We start from the raw sequence: 21,435 nt of genomic DNA, 5'->3' as shown, positions 1-21,435 counted from the left end.
TTGTCCATTTACTGTATTGTTTTCCCCAATTTGAACTAAAAAATGGTGGTTTTCTTGAGTCAAAATGAGAGTACCCCTAAACATTTTGTTTAGAAAAAAAGGACTGCCTCTCAGACACCCTGCTCCACACACTCCTCAGGTGTTTTTGTGTATTCTTGAGCTCTACTAATGCCTTTTCCTTGCTTGGATGGAAAAATGTCTACATAAAAACTGAAGGCAGCCTCTGGTGCAAAGGTAAGAGTCACACCTGTTGTTCCACCTTCTTTTGTCTCTGGCCCCGCCCACCAGTGCCATGCCGTCCCTCCCAGATGGTTGCTCATGATGGAGTGGAGCCCTTGGGCTTAACAGGTTCCTTACCTTTGTATTAGATGAAACACTTCTTTACTAAAAGGGGAGGGGAAAGTATATCTTCACCCTTTTTAGAATACATTTCCAACATTTTAATTTATGGAACAATTCAGATTTCCCACCACCACACACACACCTCCAACAGAAGCAAAATGTATTGGCTGAGGAGGGGAGGATATAATGTGGTTGTATTTCATCCCCCAACCATGGGTTAAGGAGAAAAAATTTAAGATGCAAATTGCATGTCCCAATAGTAAAAAAATAAAATAAAATAAAAAATGGTTATGACACGAACACTTGTAGACTAGTACTTGAATTTGAAGATGAGATATAGTTTAATGTTCCTGTTGTAAAGCATCCATGTCTTCTTCCAAACCTTTGCTGAGCAACTCTCCTGTCAGATTTATTGCATGGGAAATGAACCAAGCAATAAAGAACAGAAGTAGTTAAAGACATTCTATTTGAACCTGGAAACCAGTGTGGAATGGACAATTAATAGCTCCCCCCCCCCAGCAGTCACAGTAGCTCTAGTGGTTCTTTCTGTGATATATGTAATGAGACACATGTCAAATCATAGTTCTTGGCCTCCATAGATTTTTAAATCATGCTGTGATGTCCCGTCAGTACTCTGCAGAGTTATTGGTGGTCCTGCTGTTTTCTATCTGGATATCAGACCCATTTTCCCAGCAGTTTCAGATCTACACATCTTATTAAAAACACTGGGGTGTGGGGTTCTTTCCTTCCCTTTTTAAAGCATTTACATTGTGCACAAAACACACACCACAGTCTAAAAATTTCTGCTAAATTAAATGTTTCCTGTGAGAAAAGGTAGATGAATTAAGCAGCTACGAGAGGGTCTAATTTTTTTTTTTACATTCTGATGCTCAGTTCATAGATCGAAAAATAAGTCCTGAGATTATAGATACTCTAACTGAAGCACTCTCTCCTAGAGATAAGCTAGCAGCCAACCAGAGTTATGCCTGTCTAGCAATGGGAAATGCCATTAAAAGTATGTATTTCCAAGCTGGGTTTGAAGGTCACATATTGTCAAGCCCTGTAATCGTCAGGCATAGTATTCCAAAGTGAAGTGACTATGACCTGTGAGGAATGGAACGAATGCAAAATATAGCTGTGATTCTCAGGGCTGTGACCTTCCACAGCAGATCAGACTTCAAAAGCAAGGTCCACACACACACAGACACACATACCCACAGAGTGAGGTTCAGAGGTTTAAAATCTTCTAAACGTTGCCTCTTGGAGTTTGCCCCCTGGGCCTGTTCTGAATTTCTTCTGATGTTTTTCAGGGGCTCAAAGATGTGTAAAGTACACTTTGCGATTCCCCAATTTCCAGGAGAAGGTAAATAATTATGGTTCGGAGGATTTCTCTGCTTTTGCTTAATAGAAAAAAGATTTATGAACAAATAAACTGTCACAGAAAGAGCTTTCTTCTGCTTCACTCACCATTTTGCTCAGAACACATCCTAAGCATATTGCTTGCAGGGAAGGGGGGACCCTAACATTTAAGTTGATAGAGCAAGTTTCTTCCCTAAAACATAATGCATGGGGGAAAGAGTGAACTGTCGTGATTCCTTAGTCTGGCTAGTGAATTTTAGCAAAGGGCAAGCTAATGAACCTGCCAACTAATTCAAAAACCCTGTCATGAAAGTAAGAATATTTTTAAAAAAAAACATTTTAACATCCAGTCCTAATAAAAAAATACAACAGTTACTATGTTTATTGCTTCACTATGGCTTATTGTACAAAGACCTAAGTTTGCATTCAATAGCTCTTGCTCGTCTAGAGATAGGCCACCACTGGAAGTATTAAATGCAGTTCAGGGACGGTAGTCCAAAATCTGGCCTCTTGCCCTGGTTGAAAAACTTACACAAAGACATAAGCTAATGAGGGATGAACGCAGGAGAGACAAGTTTGCAGATATGTGGGACCCCTTCTTATATTATGTTATTGTGGGCAATTTGTTTGGTTTTTTTATTATATATGTTGTGTTCTCATTTCGTATTTTTATGTTGCGAACCAACCTGTGATCTTTGGGTGAAAATTTAATAAATAAGTAAGTAAAAATAAGTGGCTGGTCAGAGAGGTGTGATACAAAAATTCCCTCTCCAGAATATTTTGTATGGTTGTTTGTTAGATTTATTGCTGAGATACCTCCTTGGCTAAATAGTCCCTGGTGGTGCTTGCTAAGTGGATGTATTTAGTGTGTTTCTGAATTTTCTTTTTTAACAAGTAGTATATTGTTGTGCATTGTATTGTTATGGTTATATTAAAGTCCTTTTGCATAATTAGGTATTGTATGCTGGGGGAACCCTATTTAATTCACCTCATTTTAAAGCAGTGCATACTTCAACTGGCCATTTTGCCTCATGAACTTCCTAACTCACAAAACAGTTTACATACATACATAAATAAATAAATAACTCCTACTTCATCCAATAGCTTTCCTAGCCTATTGGTCTTTTCATCGTTTAGTAAATTTATTGCACACTGAAGTATATTCGACAGATTCCCCCAGAGACTGTTCATAAAATCTCACTGCTTTGCAACACGATCAATTAACAATCCAGAACTCACGTTTCGCTTTGTCTATGCCCTGGAAATTTTTCACGTGAGGATGACATCTCTAAAGCACATCTGTTTGATAATTTTCTTTTTAAATCCATAGAGAAAATCCACACAGAATAAGAAATAAGGGGAAATAAAATATGCAGTAAATTAGCTTGTAAATAATACAGTAGCTGCTAATTTTTCCCTGTGAGAGTGAAGCAAGGTTATGAGCAGAATCCAACAAATTAAACCTATGGAGATCAATAGACTTTACCTAGGGCAGGGGTGGCTAACCTCCAGCCCACAGGTCACATCTAGCCCCAATAGATTTTTGTCCCTATCCCCCCTCGCTGTAAGACCCTCCTCTCCAATTAAAAAGTTTTAATCACACCTAATTCTGTTGGGTTGCAGTTGAAAATAGAGCACTAAAACAAAAGGAAGCAAACCCTCAAGACCACACTGAAAGAATGCCTTTATTAACAGTCCCAATGAAAAAGTAAAATGCTCAACACATCAGTGACAACCTTCACTGGTGGCACAAAAGTTTCCCTTTCAAGGCAACATGTCTGACATGCCCCGAGGAAGGCTGTCATCAACCAAAATCCATTGTACACGTTATTTTATAATTATAGCTATTATCAGTGCTATTTTTCTAGAAAAAGAGGTGCAGGATTTCACCATGAACACCTCCCTTGTTCTCTTATAATGGCAATGGTGCCCACCTGAGAGGTGCCAGAACCTCTCTCTCTCTCTCTCTCTCTCTCTCTCTCTCTCTCTAAATAATGTATGTATGTATGTACCGTATTTTTCCGTCTATAAGACGCCCCCATGTATAAGATGCCCTCTATTTTTGGGGACTCAGATTTAAGAAAATGGGGGGGGGGGGGGGAGAGATGTAGCCATGTATAAGATGCCCCCTAATTTTTGACATTACTTTTTAGGGGGGGAAACCTAGTCTTATACATGGAAAAATACGGTATGTTTATTTATTTTTCTGTATTATTTTTGCTTCCTCTTAATATTAGGCCACCTTCTGTTTTTCAGTGTACTTTCAGGATTTGGTGTTGTTTTTAAATGGGTACATTTATATCCCACATTTATATACCACCTTACTTCCATCATGTGGTTCTCTTTTGCCTAAGACATGACTTTTTTTTGAATGGAAACTCACAGAGACACTGTAAAGGATCTCTACATTGGTTTCCAGCAGGGATGGGGAACCTGTGATTCCCCAGATGTTGCTGGGACTCCAATTGCCACCAGCCCCATCCAGCATAGCTGATGGTCAGGAATTATGGGAGTTGTAGTCCAAAAATGTCTGGAGGGGTTCACTGGTCCCTCCCCCATTGTTTCCAGTATACTTCAGCACAATCCTGGAATTCATGCTATTGTGTCTCTGTGTTGAGGATCATATAAATGTTTTGCTATGGGTTTCTTTTTGTTTGTTTGCTTGTGAAAGCTCAAAAAATGTCATGGCAGATTGTTTAATGGTCAATTGCATGCAGTACTTTACTGTTTCTGTCCAAGTAGCCTTTAAATTATACATATTGCAGCAAGATGTCTGGAGTTTTTTCTCCTTGTTCATTGAGTATTTCCTTTTGTGCTGGGTTTCAACAGTGGTATGACTCACTAGGAATTATATATTAGTTGAAGGGGCTTAGACCCCTTTGGAATGTACATTCCAGAATATTACAGACCATAGCAGAATATGAATCTTTCTATGTTGCCTTGTGCCCTTCCTAGCTTTAATTGTGTTGACACTTACAGAGCTAAACTTAAATGTGATAAGAGGAGCACATTCATTCTGCTTCTTCCTCTGTCTTATTCAAATGCATATGAGGACAATTATCTGTTGACAACGCTGATGAATAACAGTGCTCTTTTACTTGACTTGTCACATTGATCACCAGCTACTGATACAATTAATAAAGCATTGCTGTCCGCATAGCATATTAATAATTAGGCTGAATTGGAGACAACAAGACCAATGCATCCAGTGCACTTAATGTTTCATCTTTTACACCCTGCCAGTTCCCAAGATAAAATAAAAATCTCCAACACAGCTCTCCTCCCAGCCTCCAGATCACAATAGGCTCCTGACCTTCTCAGCTAGAGCAAAAGCTGGGTGAACATTTCTTACTGGGTGTGTGTGAAATGCATTTGTCAAATCCAAATGGATGCTTGCAAAAAAAGAACTGGGCATGGCCAGTGAGATATATGACTCCTCCCTCCTTTTGAATCACAGGTGGGGATTGGGAGAAATTTGACTGGCTTGCCATTTTAATGTGAAACTACCTAATTTACACTTTCTGAAACAATATGCAAACTGAAACTCAGCTGTCCTTCGAAATCCAGACTTCTGCAAAGTTTGCAATGCAGTTCTTTGACCAAGTAATGTGGACAAAAATGCATACAGTGGTACCTCGGGTTACAGACGCTTCAGGTTACATACGCTTCAGGTTACCGACTCCGCTAACCCAGAAATATTACCTCGGGTTAAGAACTTTGCTTCAGGATGAGAACAGAAATTGTGCTCCGGCGGTGCGGCAGCAGCGGGAGGCCCCATTAGCTAAAGTGGTGCTTCAGGTTAAGAACAGTTTCAGGTTAAGAACGGACTTCCGGAACGAATTAAATACTTAACCTGAGGTACCCGAGTGGTACCTGAGGTACCCAAGGTACCACTGTATATTATTGAAAAGTGTTGATGAAAATGCATACGTTACTAAAAAAAATACAGTGCTACCTCAGGTTCCAGATGCTTCAGGTTACAGACTCCGCTAACCCAGAAATAGTACCTCGGGTTAAGAACTTTGCTTCAGGATCAGAACAGAAATCGTGCGGCGGTGGCGGGAGACCCCATTAGCTAAAGTGGTACCTCAGGTTAAGAACAGTTTCAGGTTAAGAACTGACCTCCAGAATGAAATAAGTTCTTAACCAGAGGTACCACTGTAATAACAGAGTCATAGTACTGTAGAGCTGGAAGGGGTCACAAGGGTCATCTAGTCCAAACCCTTACAATGCAGAAAATTATTTTGCCCAAGTTAGGGCTCAAACCCATGACCCTGAGATTGAGAGTCTCATGCTCTACTGACTGAGCTATACCAGCATACAGAACTCCATTGCATTAGGGGAAATGTGCATGAAATTGCTGGTGAATTTCCATAAAGATTTATTTATTTTTAATGTGAAATGATTCAGATTTGGAGAACAGCTTAAGACTGGGGAAGTGATTCTTTTATAAAAACAAACCAAGATTTTATTAAATATTTTTCGTAAGATAAAAGAAACTAATCTGAATAAAGACAAAAACAGAGAAAGAAACTGAAATAGATAGATTCGCTCAGTCCCAAGTCCACAGACCCCTGTGTAATATCATTAACTGCTTTTGAAAGTTCCCTCCATTTCAAAAGTTGTTTGCTATTGGCTTAGAGAACTGTTGTCCAAGACATACAAACCCAAAGACCTCCTAGGGCACATGGAACTGATTAAGCCTATATTTTCCTCATCCTTTCCTCTTGCTCTTCCTGTTTTTCATTCATACAGGATAAGATTTCATTACCAGTTTGATCAATTCAATCAGGAATTGTTAAGATGAAAATGTCTTTCTGATTTTACAGGAATGTTTCTTAGTGTTAATGAAAACATCAAGTTATAAACAGCCTCACCTGTGTGACAGACCAAAGACTGAATTGAACTCACTCTGTGATTACAACTAAAAACCTGGATATTCACAGCAAACTTGAAATTCTATTAAATGAATTAATTGACATGGCGGGAAAGAAAATGTGAGCTTTCAGACAATGCGTGTCATTGGCAATGGGTTTGTATGCCTTGTGGCTTTATTCATTTGTTTGAATTGTGTCTATATTGTCTTTCCCAAATTCAAGATTGTTCATATACTGCATATGTGCAATTAGTGAGCTCCCTCCCCCCTCCTTTTAGAAAGAAAGGTGCCAGTACTCACCATGAAGCTGTTAAAGCAAGTGCCACACTTTTAACATTTGAAAAAGGAAAGGTGCCTTGAGTAGCCCTAGGAAAAAAAGCACTTTGTGCAATAAAAGAATATACAGTGGTACCTCAGGTTAAGTACTTAATTCGTTCCGGAGGTCCGTACTTAACCTGAAACTGTTCTTAACCTGAAGCACCACTTTAGCTAATGGGGCCTCCTGCTGTCGCTGCGCCGCCGGAGCATGATTTCTGTTCTCATCCTGAAGCAAAGTTCTTAACTTGAAGCACTATTTCTAGGTTAGGGGAGTGTGTAACCTGAAGCGTATGTAACCCGAGGTACCACTGTAATGGTATCCAAGACAGTAAACAATGTAAATGCTGTAGTTGAACATCAAAGTCAGCAGCTCCCCCCACCCCTCACAAAAAGAAGTGATTCAAGATTACTTTCCCATTGAGTAAAGAGGGTAGTCATTATGAATTGTGGTGCTAAGAGCCATCAGTATGCTGATGACACTCAGCTCCATTTTTCCATAGGATCTGAATCAGAAGTCATGGTAGTCCTGAACTGGTGCCTGCATGCAGTGATGGGATAGATGAGGGAAAATAAGCTGATCTTGTATCCTGGCGAGATTGAAGCACTGTGGGCGAGTGTCCAGAAACCCTGTTCTGGACAGCGTTGCGCTCCCCCTGAAGGAGCAGGTTTGGAGTGCTTGTGGATCTAGCCCTGTCCCTGGAGGCCCAGGGAGCTAGAATGACCTTTTACTAGTTTCCACAGGTACAACAGCTAGGGCTGTTCTTAGACCAGACGATCTTGAGCACAGTAGTTCAGGAATTGGTGACTTCAAGGTTGGATCACTGCAATGCACTCAATGTGGCGCTTCCCTTGTGCTTGACCCAGAAGCTGCAGTTAGTGCAGAATGCTGCAGTATTGTCGCTGGCAGGAAGGAGACCTGATCAGCATACAACACCTCTGTTCAGAGATACAACACCTCTGTTCAGACCAAGTTCAAGGTGCTACTATTAGTAAATAAAACCCTTAATGGCTTGAGACCAGTTTACTTGCTTTATCCCATGTATAGTTGCTTATCCACTTCAAATCTGTGGAACTGGCACTGTTACAGCTGCCACATAATACTTGTTCTGGTCTGGTGGTGCAGCACATTTTTCATACTCCCTGCAGTGGTGGCTGCTGGGCTCTGTTCTCCTAAGTTGCCCTACAGGTCAAACATTAATTAAGAGTTCTATCTCTGCGTCATAGGCTTGTTCTCTCCCAACATATTAACTGCATTGATTTCACCCTGTAATTGATTTCAAATGTAGAAACCTTTACATTTTTGTTGTGAAACAACATGGTTACCTTGTTCTGATCACATCTGTTCTTACATTCGCCTTACAAATTAGTCATCGCAATAATCATCCAACTCTTCCTCAGTGAAATGTCAACTCTTCTCTGAACTTAATGTCTGGTTTCCAGATTTTTGGAGTTTGCATATATCAGTGTGCGAGAGCCGATTTTTCAAGCAGACACATTTTTGGCAGCTCACACTTTGTGGCTGAACTGCAAGCTAGCTTCCAGTGGGGTGCACTTGCCCCCATACTTTATTTGCTTTTACATGCATTAAGGTTTTCTGGCATTGGGGAACTATGCTTAAGCATATCATGCTCCCAGGTAGAAGCCACTCTTCTAGAGGTTTAAATATATTATTTGGGGCAGCCCAAAGCTAAGGTTGGGGTGCACGCCTTCAACTCAGTTCTTCATTCATTTATACATGTTTGGGTTGTTATCAGTATGCTCAACAGTGTTTGCTGCCCAACTAAAATACTGTGATGTCAGATGTGACGCTGTGGCAACTCAGAGATGACTCTGTACTAGAATTGTGAGTGACCACACAAAAGACTCTGGGCAGTCTGCAAGGGATGTGTGCTAGTAGAATGGAACTTTCCCCTTCTTTCTTCTCCCCTGTAGACTTCTGTGCACCCACGAGATTGGCTCCAGGGGGTTCTCTCAGTTTATATTCTTCCAAATATTAAATTCAGTGCTCCACATTTTGCAGCAATTTTTGAATTTTTAAATCATCATGAAAATTCTTCAACATTTTAGAGAGCATGAGACTCTTAATCTTAGGGTCATGGGTTTGAGTCTCATGTTGGGCAAAAGATTCCTGCATTGCAGGGGGTTGGACTAGATGACCCTCGTGGTCCTTTCCAGCTCTACAATTCTGTGATTCTATAACTCACGTACACATGTTTGCAAGCAATTTCACATTCAGCATTATTCATCACATCTGGTCAGAATGTTGATCCTGGATCACAAATTAATTGAAACTGATTAACAGGAGGTTCAAGACAAACACAAGGAAACATTTCTTAATGCAAAGCATAATTATGGGATTCATTGTTACCATGAGGTGCTGTTACTGGCTCTAAAAAGGACTCACTAAATTCATGGATGACATATCTGCTAATTGCAAAATTAACCGCAAGAGCAAGAAAAACAGACCCTCCATTTCCAAAGGCAGTCTAACTTGGAGAACAATAGAGAAATATAGGAAGCTACCTTAGACCAAATGATGCCATTGGTCCATATAGATCAGTACTGTTGATACTTAATGGCAATTCCTCCACCTGGGATGGGACCTGGGACCTTTGGCATGCAAACAGATTCTCTACCACTGAGCTATGACCCTTGCACAGATGCTGAGGGCAAACAGCAGAGAATGGCTCTCTCCATTATGCACTATAATCATTTTATTAATAATAATTTTATTATTTATACCCTGTCCATCTGGCTGGGCTTCCCCAACCACTCTGGGCAGCTCCCAACCAACTATTTGTTGATTTCCCAGGCTCACCCATATGACCAAAGGGAGTGATGGAAAAGGTGGTTCTTTGGCCTGACTCAGCAAGGTAATTCCAATGCCAAATACAATTTCTTCCAAAAAAGCTGTAAAGGCCTTCTGTTTTATTGCCGTGTGCTTCTATTGCTGCATGTTTGAATTTGTACAAACGTCAAAATATTGCTCATTGGCTACTAAAATGCATCCATTTGTCATTTTCCTTAATGAATGTTTCAAAAGCTACTTAAGATGTCTTTAAATTCTTTTGTATAGCAGTCCATTAGCTAAGATGTTGCACAGCAGGCAGCAAATGGAACATTTCTGAGGACTGTTGACAGGTATGCATCTTTGAAATGGTTTGCCACACAGCAATATCACCAGGCAGAATGCAATTCAGAAACGGAGAGATGATGTGGAGTGGAGAGTTTTCAGCGACTGACAGCTTTGGAAAAGCTCTACAGCTGACTGCGTCCCACTGTTCAGGGGGCAGCTTCTAACATGTGACAGATCACACAAGATGGAAAGCATGCAGTGAATCAGCAGTGCCCTTGATGAAATCCCACACAGCGTAACGCTGTGGTGGGAAACCTCTGGACTACAAGTCCCATTATCCCTCCTTGTTGGCCATGCTGGCTAGGGCTGATGGAAGCTGGAGAAGGCCAGAGGTTTCCCATCCCTGGTGGAGTGCATAGCAGGGGTGGCTAAGTTGTGGCCTTCCAGATGTTGCTTGATTCAGGTTCCATTAGCCCCAGCCAATGGTCAGAGATAATGGGAACTGTAGTCCAACAATATCTGGAGAGCACTTTTTAAAAATAATAATAATAATTTAATTTAATATATTTATATCCCACCTTTCTCCAAAACTGGGACTAAAGGAGGCTTACAACATTTAAAACATTATAAAATGCAAAGTAACAAAACCAAATTAGTTGAAAACAATAGTTAAAATACATCAAAAGACATTTCAAACCAATAATTAAAATACAGTTTGCTCCAATAGCACCCCAGTGATCAGCATCATCTGTACCTTAGTTTTGTAAGGTGTGTCTGAATTGGACTTAGCCTGCTGGTGGAAGGATAACAAACAGGGAGCCAATCTAACCTCTCTTGGGAGGGAATTTTGCAAGATGGGAGCAGCCACAGAAAAAGCGCTCTCTCATGTCACCATCAATTGTGCTTCTGTTGTTGAAGGGACTGAGGGTAGGTGCTCACCTGAGGAGCTTAGCACCTGGGCAGGTTTACATAGGGAGATACAATATTTCAGGTAGTCTGGCCCAAGCCAGATACAGTAGTGCTTTATAGGTCATAACCAGCACTGTGAATTCTGCCTGGAAACAGACTGGTAGCCCGGGAGGTTGTTTTAAAAGGGTCTTGGGCTCCATGATCACTGCAGATGGTGACAGCAGTCACGAAATTAAAAGATGCCTGCTTCTTGGGAGAAAAGAAATGACAAACCTAGACAGCATCTTAAAAAGCAGAGACATCACCTTGCCGACAAAGGTCCGTATAGTTAAAGCTATGGTTTTCCCAGTAGTGATGTATGGAAGTGAGAGCTGGACCATAAAGAAGGCTGATCGCCGAAGAATTGATGCTTTTGAATTCTGGTGCTGGAGGAGACTCTTGAGGAGACTCTGGTGCTGGAGGAGACTCAGTCCCATGGACTGCAAGAAGATCAAACCTATCCATTCTTAAGGAAATCAGCCCTGAGTGCTCACTGGAAGGACAGATCGTGAAGCTGAGCCTCATGAGAAGAGAAGACTCCCTGGAAAAGACCCTGATGCTGGGAAAGATGGAGGGCACTAGGAGAAGGGGACGATAGAGGACGAAATGGTTGGACAGTGTTCTCGAAGCTACGACCAAAAGCTCCCCCAGTTTGACCAAACTGCAGGAGGCAGTGGAAGACAGGAGTGCCTGGCGTGCTCTGGTCCATGGGGTCACGAAGAGTCAGACACGACTAAACAACAACAACAACAACCATGCTCCCTAGAAGCAGCCTCAGACAGCAGTCTGGTCACAGCATTCTGGGCAAGCTGAAGCTTCCAAACCCTTTTCAAAGGCAGCACCAAGTTGTGGAAGACTGGTGCCTGTGGAATGACTCAGTCTGAAGGGATTGCAGACCCTGTCCCTTCAGGGTAACAGAAAGCCAGTTTGCAGAGGAGATGATGATGATGGTGATGATGGTGATTACTGCATATATGCATCAAAGGTGAAGGCATCTTCATCCTCAGCCAGTCAGGCCAAACAGCAACACAGTATTTTGCAAATACAGAAACTGCAGGATTATCTTCCCTGGAGAGAAAAGCAGGATCCTGAGTCCAGTGCAGACATTACTGGTGTTTGAAGACCAGTGAGTAAAGGAGATTAACTGCTTCAAGAGAACTAACTGTGAGCTACTTGGAGGGATTCACGTTTGCTATAGGTCAAACAGAAAATACCCCTGACCTCTTTTCCTTCCTAAGTGGTGTTTGTGTGTGGACCTCTTTGTGGAGAACACCTGGATAAATGCATTGGAATTCTTATGGGCAGGTGAAGACTATTGCTCATTTGTAGGAGCACAGATCAGCTTTGCATGTGACAAGTTGCACATCTAGGGTTGCAGTTTGCTAAGAGAAGCTCCTGAGAGGACACTGGTATCTTTAAGAGTTGAATAGGAAAAAAAGGGGGGGGAGATTCCATCAGTTGCAATGGGGTTCCCCATTGCAGTGGGGAAAGCTGCACCTGGTACAGTTCTGCGTTCTGTGAAATTGCAGGAGCTTTCTCCATGTCTGCACAACATTTGTGAATGAAGGGGTTGAAGAGGCATGGAAGGTGCTGCTGAAGGTGACTCTCAGCGTTCTTTTACCTATGCACATGGACCATGGTACTGACACGAGGTCACAGTCCATCCTTTCTATGGCATGATGGAAGTCTAATTTGGGAATAGATTTGGTGATCTTGTCAATAGCCTTTCTGAGCTTTGGGAACAGGGAGCTCCAGGGGTTTTCTTCCCTTTTGTAATGTTTCTTTCAACTCCTCACTGCCTCCACCCCCATCCCAGATCAGATCAGGATTTCCATGGGTTCCTAGAGGTAACAGTCAAAGATGCTCCAGGCTTTCTGATGGCAAGCAGCACCAGGTTTTAATCTGAACTCTTCCCTTTGCATTACAAGGACCCACAGTTCTGCCACAAGGGTGATTTCACTATGAGAGTTTTAATTATGTGTTAGTTTGTCTTTGGTTTCAAGGGCATGTTTAACTTACCTCCAGGCTAACACAATGGGATATCTTATTAGTCTATTTACATTCCACTGATATAAAACTGACATGGTGGTAGTAATGTGGATTTGGGAAGCCTTCAGTCACAAATCACATTTCAGTTCCATCAAAAGGGTTATTAAAGGATCCTTGACTTTCAGTCATGGAGTGGAAGCTCATGAATGTGGCCTGATTCTTTCCTGTTTTTGTCTCTCTCGTTCATCGGTGCCTCATAGCATGTCAGCAATTACCCAACAAGTCACAGTTTATTGGCCATAGGGAACTCAACTTTACTGAGACAGGTTGTTAGCCTATTTTACTGAGTATTGTGCACATCAGGCTGTGCTGGCTGGGAGGGTGCCAAAGTGGTGAAAGCTCATCTGCATTGACTGGCATCATTTCTCTAAGGCCATGATGTAAAACCTGCTTCCCTGACCATGCTAGTCCAGGAATTCGATTCAAGTCACTTTTGGTGAGACTTGGCTTCCTTTCTTTTCCTTTATAAACAAGATGGAAAATACTTTTATTCCACCCTCAGTACAAGAGTCTCTATGCAGACGATAGCTGAACTGAGAATACATAGATAAACCTATTGATTGTGTGGTATGTACTGCATATGAAAGTATAAGAATGTACCACTGGACAAGCTACTGGTGTTGTATGTTGCTCTTGTATGTAAATGAAAAATTATGGGGGGGGGGGGAGCTCTCTAGGATTTCCCAACCCTATCTGAGAATGCCACCAATTGAGCTGCTTGTTCATGCAAAAACATAGTTTTAATAGCTACATTCAGATGTTCATTCATACCACCGTAAACCATGGTTTCTGAAGTCATGGAGGAACACTGTGGATGTGTGTTCCTCCTCCCCAGGTGAACTGGTTTCAGCTGAGAGATCTTGCCTTTTGTTAAGCCAGAGTTTCCCATGGCATGCCCAGGCGCTGTGAACCCACAACCCCAATGAAAGGTGGACCAGATTCAAATCCCCTGGTTTGCATGAGAGGTTGTTTTGTCTCCCACCAGCCAGAAGTTCGGCAGGAGGAATTTAATGTCAGTGGCAGTGGGGCTGGCGTCATGAAAAAGGTAAGCGGAATTATATCCAAACCACGGAATTCTGGGTTAATGCTGGTTAACAACCCAGGATAATAAGCCATGTTCTGATCGAACAAGATCGTTCACGTAGCACAAAATTTATGGTTTAGTGCTTACATTCAAGCGGGACGCAACGTGTTTGTCACAGAACTCAGTTCTCACTTGCTTTCACTTCCTTGCCAGGTGGTAGTTATGCATGAGAGGTTATCAAGTTACTCAAACTGGTTTCTCAATAAGAAAAACAAATACAGATTCACAACACCCAAATGGACAATCTATTTTTGTAACACCAGCTTTGGGAATTTATGCAGCTGATTAAAAATACATCTTTTCCTGAGTCCCAAACTGTTGTCTATAGCTAGGTTTGTTACGCAGCGGTATACATTTTAGCTATGACAACCTTTCTATAAAACATAAATGCCTCTGCCCCTACTCATCCATGTCTCATCCCCAGCTCTCCTGCATAATCCTCATCAACTGTCTAACTCTCCTAACCATCAGTTTAAATCATCATATGACCTTATGTCCTTTACTCTAGTTCTGCTTCAACTCTCCAAGTGCTCTCACTTCTGTAGCCAAAACAGAAACCACCCAACCCACACACTCTAGCCCATTGGGACTCAACATGCTTAATAGCACAGGATGCTGAGAGGAAACTGGGTGGGGCAGGGGGATGGAGTGGCTGAGAAAGGAAGATGGAAGAGGAGGCATATGGATATAGAAAGGTTAGACAGAACCATCTCATTGTCTGGATAGGGCATTTCCTGGTTCACTATTTTATGCCCCATGAAACAGAAGTAAGAGCTGCCCATATAAATCAATAGACAAATCCATTTTGCTAATGTAGCTAGCATTGGGCATAAGTATGTCCATCCCAACCCAACACATTTTTTTTAAAAAAAGACAGACCAATCAGAGCTAAGAATGCTCAGTGGGTACAGAATGATGATTGACTGTTGGGAGGGGGCAGAAAACTGGGGTATGGGGCAGATGGAATGGAGTAGCTGGAATCCTGAAAGCTCTTGTTGTTCTTAGCCCACTTCTATATACCAATCACAAACTCAGGTGCTCTTTTTATGACAACGATGCAGCCCAAATGAGGCTATTGAGAAACAAAAGGGGGATATCAGTGTGTTAAAGTAGGGGTGGGGAAGCTCTGGCCCACAGGCCAACATTGGTCCCAGCTCAGCTGATGAGGCTATTTCCCCTAAGCCATGCCCACCATCAGGTGTGGGTCAGGTAGAGACATGGATCTTAAGGAACAAAATGGTATGTGCCCAATTGCTCCCTGCAATTGAGATGTTCTGTCAGTGGCAATCAGCTGACTGGTAGAATCAGCTGTGTGACAGAGCTCCCAGTCAGGTTTCTGTAAAGGCAAATAAGCTGATTGGGTCTTTTGAGAGCCAATTTAGAAAGCAGCAAATAAGGGCACAAATTACACTCCATGTGGGAGGGGCATTCCACAGTGGAAGGGGCAATGTCTGAAAAGGCTCTGTCTTTTCTCCCCACCAATTTGATGGAATTGACCAGTGGGCCCCCTGTGGATAATCTTAAGGGCCAGGCAATCTCATGCAGGTGCAGGCAGTCCTTCAAACTGCCTGGTCCCAAGCCAGTTAGCTCTACACTGTAAAGATAAAATCAGCACTTTAAACTGGGTCTGGAAATTCCCTGACAACCAGTGCACCTGGTCCAGAATAGGTCTTATATTCAAAGTAACTGAAAGTTTCCCATGAGCTTTACACACAGCTACACAACATATTTTTGCTTGACTCTGAACCAGGTGAGAGTCACCGAGTAATGGAAATGTATAGTAGGGAATACTTCATCTTCACCAGCAGTTTTCAATATGAAATGAAAATATATAGGAAGCAGTCTGTGCTCGACTGATCAAATGGATCTGCAAAGCTCTGGTATCCCCCTTAGGCCAACTCTGCAAGACTTCTGAATTGTGCCTGGGAGGAAGGAGCTATCCGTTTCAGTGTTTACACAATTATTTGTTTTATTTGGGCCCCGTGAGAGTTTATTTACAGGTATGCAAGCCACCTTTTATTCTTCATCCAGAGAGCACTGTGTTGTGGGGTGCAATGCAGTAGGAATTTTTCTTGTCTCCCTGACAGAGGCACCAATACTCCGAGGCAAGAACAGAAGATTCAGAGCCATCATTATCAGATTTCACACTCAAGCCCAGGAAGTCATGGAAAGTCCAATGACAGTGCTGGGGAAATTCCCACCAATTATAAAACAGACTGAACTGAAGGAGGCCTCAGGGGAACATTTCTTGGAAACAAAAATGAAACAAGGATCAGGTACATGTCCTTATGTGATCTTTCCAGTATTATCGGTTTGGGGAAATGGCAGAATTCAGGGGCCTCAATGCCTGCACAGGCAAAGCAAGGGACTTCCAGATTCCAGTATCTTCAAACAGCCAATAATAAGAGGAATAGGCAGTTTCAGGAGGTATCACAAGCTTAGCTATCTGAAGGCACACAAGCTGGATCTCTAGTAGAAACAAGACCTGTTGATGAGGATAAAGGCTGGAGATATCATACCAACAGGTGCAATATGATAAAGAGTCCTTTCCAATGGAAGCAAGGGTTTGGCCACCTCACCATACCAGCAATTGATCCATCATCAAAAAGATGCAGAGTAAACCATGCCAGATCTTTAAGATAGACAAGCAGGAGCTATTTCTGCTCTCTTACATACCTTAGTTTTCTGGGCCAGTCTTTGGCATCACCATGGTTCAGGTGGCACAGCCAGTACTGTAAAAGATGGTGAGGGAGTGACGAGTCTGCAATGAGCAGAGATGTTTCAAACCCTAAGAAGGAATAGAACCAATAGTGATTCTTAGAACAGAGTCCACAAAGATGCAGGTTTTGTGTGCACAGGCGAATGTTCTAATAAATAGGTTGTGGGACATTTTAAAGAGCAAGAACCCAATTAAAAATGTTAGGTCAGAGGGATCTGCGTTCAGATCTCCACCCAGCCACAAAATGTTCTGGGTGATAATGCAGTTAGTCACCAACTCTTATCACAAAACAGCTTGCAGAAGTGGTGTTTGCACATTACAGTACCTGTATAGTTAAGCTGTACATATGAAGTTCAGCAAGTGTATAGTCTGTTGAACACAATAGCTAAGCTGAACAAATACAGAGGCATACACTCTTTCACACAAACACTTATACATGGGTCCCGTCAGCTTCTTCAGTATAACTTGTGAAAAAGTATTTCATTGCTGTTAGGCTAAATAGTGCGTATGGGGTGTGTGCCTTATATGCTTTTGTTTTTGTTCCACCACAACTGGTGGCAGCCAAAATCTCCACTTCGCTGAATGCCATGGATGCTCCAGGACATTCTGGGTAAAAAAGTGGGTGCCACAGAAAGAGTCCCCCCCCAACTTATAAGCTCCACCCCATGAACATTTCCACAACTGTGGTCACCCAAAGTGCTGAAATGGTCTCTCCAGTTTGCCATCTGTAAATAGAGCACTGAACTGAGGTGCATTTTTGCTCATACCTATATTCATTGTAAGGTAGTGGTGAGGAGACCTTGAATGTTGTGTGGCTACTTCACCAAATATTAACCCAATATAGGCAGAAACCTCTATCACTTCTTCGCTTTGGTCAATATACCTTATGATAATGCTTTAAGTGCTGATACCCCCCCCCCAGCCTTTTAAAAAACCTTCCATAAAAGCTTGCTCCCCACTCTCCCTGCAATAAAATGCTGGGAGCAAGGTGATTCAAGTTGCATATAAAGAAATGCAATGAGCAAAACAATGAACTTTACTGCTTTGGTTGGATGAAATGAGATCTAAAAATAAAGTTGGGCTCCCCATTTAGCTGGCCTACCATCAGTATAACAGTTCAGCTAATGCAGTCGCACTGTACCCAGTGAACAGCTGGTCTCTAGCAAGCATGCGTAATACTTCACGCCTCTGCCAGGATCCCGTAAGACAGAAAGAAGTGGGGATGGGAAATCAATAAGTGCAGACCAATTGCAACCTTTAAAATCACTTTGGATGGCCTCAGGGTCGCTTTCCAGAACAATTTACTACAGCGTAGATTGGTCAAATACTTACAGGCCTTGAGAAATTGAAATGCATGTGGACTCTGGATTATGGAATGTCAACAATTATGTTTGTACTGTAGTGCAATTGCTTTGTAATTAAGAAAGCAGTAACAAGTAGCAACAGTGGAAAGGCAACACACATGTACCTCCTACAGAGCCTGCAAAGGAACAATCAGAAACCTTGAAGTGCACTCCCAATTATTCGTTGGCAACTGGGGCTTGTATTCAGCATCAGATGCAGGCCCCACTGGATTGCTTCCACTTGAGAATTCCCATGGTGGTTGCAAACCCCATTGACATCGGCTACATTTGGGTGTTCCCAAGACCACCCTGACTGGCACCAAGTGCAAATCGCAGGTTGGGCAGGGATCTTTCTTTGCAGCCTTGCTGTAAAGAAAAGAAGAAAAGAATCTTGAACACACTCAGTGTGGGTTCCTGATTCTTTCCTTCAAAGCTAGTATCCTTGATGTCATGGTGACATCAGGTGATTGACAGGTGGGTGGCACTGCCCACTTGCCAAAGTGGCCCACAAGGGAGCGCAGCTCACTGGCTGGATCCCGTTCCACATTCCTGCAATATAATTACTATTATTATTATTATTAATAATAATAATAATAATACCCCGCCCAGCTGGCTGGGTTTCCCCAGCCACTCTGGGTGGAGTATTAAAATACAATAGTCTATTAAACATTAAAAGCTTCCCTAAACAGGGCTGCCTTCAGATGTCTTCTAAAAGCATTAGATGATGTGCTTCCAAAGATCATGTGCTTATTATGGGGTGGACATATTGGCAACAGTGGATATGTCAATCCTCATCAGGATGTATGATCTGTTCCATATGAAAAAAGGAGTGTTTCAAATTGATTTGCAACACTCCTTTTTTTCATATGGCAACTTATGCTCAAAACAGGGCTCATTCCTAGAGAAATGCCACGGCTACAGTCTGGAACAAGTGCAGCACGTTTACTAAGGCATATATCCTAGTAACTTCATTGGGATTTAATTTATAATCCACGTGCATAAGGTTTCAGCCTTACCCATGCAATGTCCTCCATCTCAGTAGGACTCAAATGCAAATGATAATACGCTGAACTGCCACCCATATGTTTGAAATAATGATGAGGACGCAGAATAAACGCTCTTGCTTAGCCAACCCTTAACAACCATGTCTCATTCCATAAAAGTTGACACTTATCTTCTTGTTGTCAGCTTTTACTGATAGCTTTGCAGCAAACTATTTTTCCTTGTTTTTCCTTTTCTTCTTCCGGTTCAACCTTGTTGAATGGTCAGCCATTTCAAGAAATACAATTTCATTGATTCCAAGCAGCACATTGCCAGTAGGATTAAATGTTCCCTGCCACAATATTACCATTTTTCTTCATTCCAGAAAAAACTGCAGTTGTTAGGATACCAACTTCCATGTAAACATATTCAATATTGGGCTGCAAGTTCTGTTCAAGCCAATAGTGTCCATCGCTCCCACCTTTGTAAAAAATAGATATTTAAAGCGCATCCCAGTACTATGCATGTTATTTAGAAGTCAGACCTTCTTTCCAGAGGAAAGTATGTATAAGATTGCAGCCTTAGTTCAGTATTTTCAGGCTAGAATATTATTACCAAGCAGCAACACTTGGCAAGTGTGTTAGGAAAAGGGCTGTTATCAAACCAAGGGTTGCAGTGGGTTTCATTGTGCTCAGTAGGCCTTACTCCCAGAGTCAAGCAGGCATTAGGATATCAGGCTAGGTTTGGTATTTTCAGGCTGGAATATTATTCATAAGCAGTGGTGTTTGGTAAGCATGTTAGGAAAAGTCCAGTCCTCTATGGGTCCTCTTCTAATACAAAGCAAACAGCTCACTCCAGATTATCGATGGGCAAGAAATGCAATTTCATTAGAGTTTTTTATGAGAAACCACCTAATTCCTACTTCTTGAACCAATGCACAAGCTCAAACACACCTATCCTTCAAAAATCACATTCTTTGAAATATCTGATGCAGTTCTCCAACCAGTGTATACAAACGTGCATATTGTTACAAAATTTGTGTGCCACCCCCACTCTCTGCAAGATTCCTGGGGGTTCCAGGCATTCACCTGGGGTCTGTGTTCCTTTGGAGAACTGAGACACAGTGGAGGTTGTCGTAGCTTTAAGAAATATGGTTTATTCACCTATTTACACCTTCAGTCTACATGGAAGGAGTCCAGATCTGGCAGAATGGTCATTTCAAGAGGGCCTTGCCCCCGACAGCAGTACAGCCCTTGAGTCCAAGGCATCTTAGCCAGCCTGCCCAAGATGGATCCCAGATTTTCTTCTTCTCAGAACAACCAGCTAAAAACTCTGTTTTCCTGTCACCTCACACCCAGTTAACCTGGCAACCTTCCAAACCTTCCAGGTAGAGCTAGAAGAGACTCCTGCATGAAACCACGGAGAGCCACTCCACATCACTGTGGACAGTGCTGAGCTAGAGGCACCAATGGTCAGACTCAGTATAAGACAGCTTCCCGTGTCCCTTCCTAAAGATGGCATCCTCTGACATATGTTGATAGACCGTCGGATCTGATGGCTCCGTTAGCTGCAGCAGAACCTGAGCATATAAATTTCAGGTCAGCATTTAATTTAGCTTTGAGAAGCGTGAGTAATGGTGCTGACAAATACTGCCAGAGGGGCTGGGGCAACTTCCAAGGGCCCTTGCAGTGAGGATGGGATCTTTGAAGCTTGATTTCATGCACTCTGGAAGCAGAGCTGTTAGTTTCACCCAAGCATGTTATATAGAAGGATATGCAAATTACCATGAACACGACTATATCAGAGTGTGCAAATGAGCATGGAGGAGTGGAGATGTTGATGACGGCACCCTTCAGTCTTTCATCTTCCAAACTCATTTACATTCAAAATTAGAGCAGCGGGTTTTTGATGGATTTGGTTATTTTGCACATTAATTTTTATATGTTCTTATTAGAATGTTCAGCTGGAGTCATCCGAAAGTCCTTCTTATTTAAATCACCAAATTATGTCCTCAAATCAGTCAATTGCAGCAGCAACAAGAGACGAATCTGGAATGCTGGTCAGGTAAACCGCCAGCCTTAAGGCAGCGTCCAGAATAGCAAACTATTGAATATTTCACAGATGAGAATAGGGATAAGCTTGTAACATCCTTCTTCTCATACCAAATATAACTTTGTGGGCCTGATTGCCTCCACTGTGGCATATCATCAGTGGCTTTTCACCACCTGGTTATATGCTCTGCTTGTTTACTCTGCAAAAGTCTGCCCTCCACAGAAGGCTGGTTATTTCTTTGGGTTCAATAAATGCTAGAAAAACATCATTGTCCTATACGCAATACCT

At 42.2% G+C, this 21,435-nt stretch overlaps 1 long non-coding RNA gene across 1 annotated transcript in view; it reads right to left on the bottom strand.

Annotated features, from left to right (window-relative positions):
• Positions 1–21,435, bottom strand: part of LOC308478622 — a 253,018-nt gene that overhangs the window by 26,708 nt on the left and 204,875 nt on the right. The window contains exon 2 of the long non-coding RNA XR_013987190.1: positions 16,729–16,840. This is a non-coding gene — a long non-coding RNA (uncharacterized lncRNA). The remainder of the gene's footprint in view (positions 1–16,728; positions 16,841–21,435) is intronic.

This window comes from Podarcis pityusensis (assembly GCF_964106645.2).
Source record: "Podarcis pityusensis genome assembly, chromosome: 5".
In the NCBI taxonomy this organism is placed as follows: Eukaryota; Metazoa; Chordata; class Lepidosauria; order Squamata; family Lacertidae; genus Podarcis; species Podarcis pityusensis.
The sequence above is the reverse complement of the archived record's forward strand: the minus strand, read 5'-3'. Positions and strand labels throughout refer to the sequence as shown.